Below are 6,000 nucleotides of genomic sequence, written 5' to 3'. Positions count from 1 at the left end.
AGCTCAGTAGATGGCCAGACTTAAGCTTTCTTCAGGTACCTACCTAGGGTGGTTGTGGTGGAGACTGTGGCTGGGAGAGCCCACACTGGAGCTGGAGCCTGACCTCCACGCTAGGGAAGGTGCGGCAGAGAAGGCCAGCTGACGGCTCATCTGGAGAACCCACAGATGTGTTCCAGAAGGCCCAGCATGCGGACCCTGCCGCACAAATGGCCAGGCTGTGTGGAGATGGAGGAGGCTGCCCTGCCCACCCTGCTCCGTCCCCTGTCTGGACCCAGCAGGCCAGGTGCAGGGGAGAGGGAGAGAGAGAGAGGGTTTGCAGACCGTGGCCCCGTCCCCTACACTGTACTGCTGGGGGAAGAGGAGAAAAGCTTTGAGTGGACTATAAGGTTAATATTTGTAAAAGAAAACTTTTAATTATGGAAAATGTCAGACATAAAGATAGGATGGAAAAGAATAGAGCAGTGGCTCCTATCAACCAGCTTCATAAACTATAAATTCACAGCCAATCTTATTTCCTCTATACCTTCCAACTTCCCCACCCCACGTTATTTTGAAGCAAGTCCCAGCTATTATACTATTTCACCCATAAATATTTTAGTATCTGTCTCCAGAAGATAAGAACTTAAAAATAACCATTAGATTCCTGAACATTCTCAAACATTCCCTGATTGTGTCATACATTTTTATGGTTTATTTGAATCAACATCCAAATAACTCCATGCATTGCAATTGGTTTTTTGTCTTTTAAGACTCTCTTAATCTATGGTTTCCTCCTCCTTCTACTTTTTTTTTCTTCGCAATTTATTTATTAAAGAAACTCCACTGTTTTTCCTGTAGAGTTTCCCACAGTCTGGATTTTGCTGATTGCTTCCATGTGATGTTGTTTAGCATGTTCCTCTGTTCCTGCATTTTCTGTAAATTGGTCATTAAACCCAGAAGCTTGATTAGACTTAAATGGGTTTGATTTTTCGGCAAGACTATTTCATAGGTGATGGTATATTCCTCCTCAGGAGGAATGTAATATCCAATTGTCTCTTTCTCTTTTTTTAACATATGAAACTTACCATCTTAACCATTTTTAAGTGTACAGTTTAGGAGTGTTAAGTACATTCACACTGGTGCACAGCCAATCTCCAGAATTTTTTCATCTTACAAAACTGAACCTCATGCCCGTTAAATAACGACTCTCCATCCCCCTCCCCCCAGCCCCTGGCAATCAGCATTCCGCTTTCTCTCTCTATGAATTTGACTACTCTAGACATCTCATTTTCTTATTTTAAAAGGCTGGACTCAGATCCCAGAGGAGGTTTACGTGTGAAGGATCCTACAGAAGAACAACCAGACTACAAAGAGAACACGTAAGCACAGGCTGGCAAGACGTAGACTAGGGGACGTCCAGCTAACCAAGAGCAGCATTTTGGGAATCCAGGGATAAAACAGAGACCACTGAGTAAATGGGAAGCTTGCAGCTTGCAGCTGCCCCAACAATGAGACAGGGAAGGCCAAGGACAGACTGGGAGAGGAGTTAGATTCCAGTGCCCCACACAGAGAAGAACTAGCCAGTGGCTGTTGGAACACCATTAGGGAGCAGAGAGATGCAGGCTGGCTTCAGCAGCGGCTGGAAAAGACTCAGCTGAGAGGGTTCAGCTTAATCAGCCTTTCCATTCAAACAGGGGCTGAATGGTGAAAAAGCAGGTCGACGAAGTCCAAGACAAATGTTTCTTCCCCTCCTGACTCGAAAGAGGACACATTACTGGGGCCTGATGGTAGGGCTCGAGGCAGTTCCTCTGTCTTCGAATAAGTGCTCGGTCCTCCTACAGCTGATACCCAGGGAGGCGGGGCTGGGTGGCCCTTTCGAAAGAGAGGCTGCCTCCAGCACGCTTAGGCCAATCTTTCAAAAGGCTTGAAGATTATTTGAGGTCCAGGTGCCAAATGTTGCAACCAAAGTCTCAGATTTTCCAATCCCGGTGCAATAACCTGGGAAGCACAACTGAGTTCCTTCCTTAAAATCCTGTATTAAGGGGAGGTGGTGACAGGAGAATTCATTTGTTCATCCTGTGTACTCATATGGGAATGCTAACGTATGAATTTTAGCCACCACAACAAATGACTAACATTCAGTGTTGCAGACTGTTTTTTTCTTTCTTTTTTTTATTGAAGTATAATTTACATACAGTATCAGATTAGTATATCATATTGATTCGATATTTATGTACATTTCAAAATCGTCACCATACAGAGTTATTACAATATTACTGACTACATTCCCTGTGCTACACATTCCATCCCCGTGGCTTATTTACCTTACAAGACTTTTAAAATTTTCATTTCTAGCAACTTACCCAGTTTCTCGTCCCAATCATGACACCTACTAGCTGCATGGCCATGGCCAAGTCACTCAACGTCTATGAGGAAAATAAATAATACCTACCCCACAGAATTGTTTTATTAAGTGAAATTGTATATGTGAAGTTAATTTATTAACTGCGTATTACCAAAAGTTTAGATTTTGTTTTTATCCTTAAAAAAATACATTTTATCAAATTATCAATAAAGTCCTCCAATGGCTTCCCATTACCCTAGAATAAGATTTAACCTCCTTACCTGGCCTAAGAGTGTATGTGATTTGGCCCCTGCCTAATTCTCTCGCCTCATTCTTTACTATCCTCTTGCTCACTTTCATACACAGATTCTCACCACACTGAACTGACTTCTGCTCCTTAGTCATTTCAATATTGTTGCTGCCTCAGGGCCTTTGCATGTGCTCTCCCTCCCACCTGGAAGGCTTTTCCTGTGGCTCGAGTCTCCTCCCCAGTCTGCTCTCAACTCAAATATAATTTCATCTAATCGGTCATCATATCTAATGCTGTCCCCTGACCTGTGGACAGTCTCCATAACAGTAAACGATTTTCTTTTTGAAATGATCACTGTCTTATTTATGTATGTTTTACTTATCATTTATGTTCCCTACCAAAAGGGATGTAAAAACTAGAACTTTGTCTTCTGTATCTCTCATCTAGAATAGTGCCTGGCTCATAGGAGGATTTTAATAAATATTTGTGGGACAAACTAATTACTGCTAGGGAAATTCTTTATTTAGACTTCTAAGTAGTGTCATTCATGGAAGCAAAATACATTTCAAACTTAATAATTTTATATCACTGATTCTTCAAGCCTATATATATATATTTTTTTTATCAATTATATTTGTACCAAACATATTAATTTGTAATCTACTTTTTTATCAATAACACTGAATGTTTCTTTTACAACATCATTTTTCACAGTGACATGTGGATGTACCATAGTTTATTTAACCAATTCCCTGTGGTGCGCATATTGAGAAATGCTGGGTTAAAGGGCCACTGACAAATATCCCAAATTTCCCCCCAGAAAGACTGTGCCAATTTACATTCCTACAAAAGGTATAAAAGAGATCCATTTTCCTGAACGCCTTCCAATACTAAATTTATCATTAGTAAAACAAAACAAAATGTTTGCTAATTTGATAAGTGAAAAAAGTAACCCATTGTTGCTTTAGTTTGCATTTCTTTAATTACTTGAGTGTTTGAACTGGTTTTCTTTGCCTTTTTATCATGTTGTATTTCTTCCCGTATGAATTGTTGCTCCGTTTGTGTGTGTGTTGGGGTGGAGGGTAGTTCGTTGTTCTTGTTGCTGATTTTCTACTGTAGTGTTCATCTTTTGATTTGCAAGAGCTTTTTATAAAGGCAATTAACCTTAGTCACAAATTACAAATATTTTCGCAATATGTTGCTTGCTTTCTAATTTTCATTTGGGGCCTGAGGCCATATAAATCTCTAGCTAGGTTTATATCCTGGAACCTAAGCCAGCCAGGAGGGAAAGTTTACCTCAGTGATATCTAAGTCCCAGCCTAGGAGGCCTGGGTCCCTGGATAACACCAGACCAGGCCAGGGAGTCTGAGATGTCAAAATAATTCAGGATGAAAGATTCCCAGGACAACCTCTAGAACAACTCGCTCTGTTTACTTACTGGTGGGCTTACGGACTACCCTCTGCCTCTGACCCAAGGTATTTAAAATTTAAAATAGTAACTCTTAAAGATCCCAAGGAATGAAGCTATAATGGTGAAATAACAAGGAGTAGATATTTAAAAAATTTTTTTTCCTAGCTGTCTTATTTCCTTTTTTCATAAAGCAGTCTTCCTTTGCCTTCTCATAAAGCCAATGTGCACTAGAGCCCAGATCTGGGGGGCAGACGTTCCTGGTGAGAAATATTTGCGTGTGTGTGTGTGTGTGTGTGTGTGTGTGTGTGTGTAAGGGTGTAGGGGTCATCATCACCTTCCATCTCCTAATGAACATTTTAAAAAATTAATTAATTTATTTATTTATTTTTGGCTGTGTTGGGTCTTTGTTGCTGCGCACGGGCTTTCTCTAGTTGCGGTGAGCGAGAGCTACTCTTCATTGCTGTGCACGGGCTTCTCATTGCGGTGGCTTCTCTTGTTGCGGAGCACGGGATCTAGGCACGCGGGCTTCAGTAGTTGTTGCTCGTGGGCTCAGTAGTTGTGGCTCACGGGCTCTAGAGCTTAGGCTCAGTAGTTGTGGCACACGGGCTGAGTTGCTCTGCAGCATGTGGGATCTTCCCAGACCAGGGCTCAAACCCGTGTCCCCTGAATTGGCAGGTGGACTTAACCACTGCACCACCAGGGAAGTCCTTTTTTTTGTTTGTTTGTATCTTTATCGTCTAGTTGTGGCGTGTGGGCTCTAGGGCTCACGGGCTCAGTAGTTGTGGCGCACGGGCTTAGTTGCTCCACGGCATGTGGGATCTTCCCGGACCAGGGATCGAACCTACATCCCCTGCATTGGCAGGAGGATTCTTAACCACTGCACCACCAGGGAAGTCCGAAAATGATTATTTTTGATAAAATGCTTTTCCAATAAATACATACTGAAGTGAATGTCCTCACCCAGGTGAAGCAGCCTCTCTGTATAGCATGATTGCTAAACACCATTGCCCATCTTTTGTCCAAAACTTCTGGAGGACAAGTGAAACTTTCCTTGTTCCAGTCGAACTCCTCTTGGGGTGTAACCTCCCTCTCTCAGCCTGTCACCCGTGGACAGCACTCCCGCTGCCCTGTTTTGAGCTCCTGGGACTAAGTCCCCTCTGAGCCGTCCCACCTCTGGGCTAAATGAAGGCTACCTCAGCCTTGACCTTCCCAGCCAGCCCAGGGCTTACGTTCCCAAACCTCTCCCTGGTCCGCTTCTTTTGTAACCTTGTATTCATGTCTGTTGGTTCGGCTTTGTGTCAAGAGTGTCACAGAAGGGGGTAGCAGATGAGGTGTAAGGTGCCGGGCAGGAGGAATGTGAGAAAATAAATAGCTAAGGCCCAGGACTGATACTCCACCAGGTCAGATTCTGATTTCCTCTGCTCCCCGAGGTCTCACTGAAGTTCCAGGGAACCCCTGGCTGCTTGGCGGGGGTCTTTCTAGGGCAGAAAACCTGGTGGCGTCAGCAAGATGGGACCTAGTGTGGTGAGGGACTGTGGCCTTTTCAGCTGCATGAAAACACCTTGGGGGCAGCGTCTCAGGCTAAATATGGTTCCCTTCCTGAGGCATGTAGCACGAGTCATCAGTGCTTCATAAACAGGGCGACATAAATGCTCGACATGCATGTTTTATTAAGAACGTGTGCTATGGCAGAGGCTGAAGTTTACTATGTGCCAAGTATGCCACATAAATTCCCGTCCTCACTATTCTGTTAACACGCTACATCCAGCTGTTTTAGGCTTGTTGTTGGATTTGCTCGTGTGCATCTACGAAGCTGGAACAGTGCTTCAGAACGCCAGACTTGTCATTAATCTACCTATCCTTAATCACAAGGAGTTATTTAAAAACACAGATAGTATTCACTGCCCATGCTCCATTCCCTCCTTTTACTTGTCATTTCCTATAGAATCCAGCCCATCGGCCCCTGTTCATTAGGTATAAATGTGTTTCCATCTGTGGCCCAGCAAAAACCCAATT

This window comes from Balaenoptera musculus, chromosome 18 (genome assembly GCF_009873245.2).
Source record: "Balaenoptera musculus isolate JJ_BM4_2016_0621 chromosome 18, mBalMus1.pri.v3, whole genome shotgun sequence".
In the NCBI taxonomy this organism is placed as follows: Eukaryota; Metazoa; Chordata; class Mammalia; order Artiodactyla; family Balaenopteridae; genus Balaenoptera; species Balaenoptera musculus.
The sequence above is the reverse complement of the archived record's forward strand: the minus strand, read 5'-3'. Positions refer to the sequence as shown.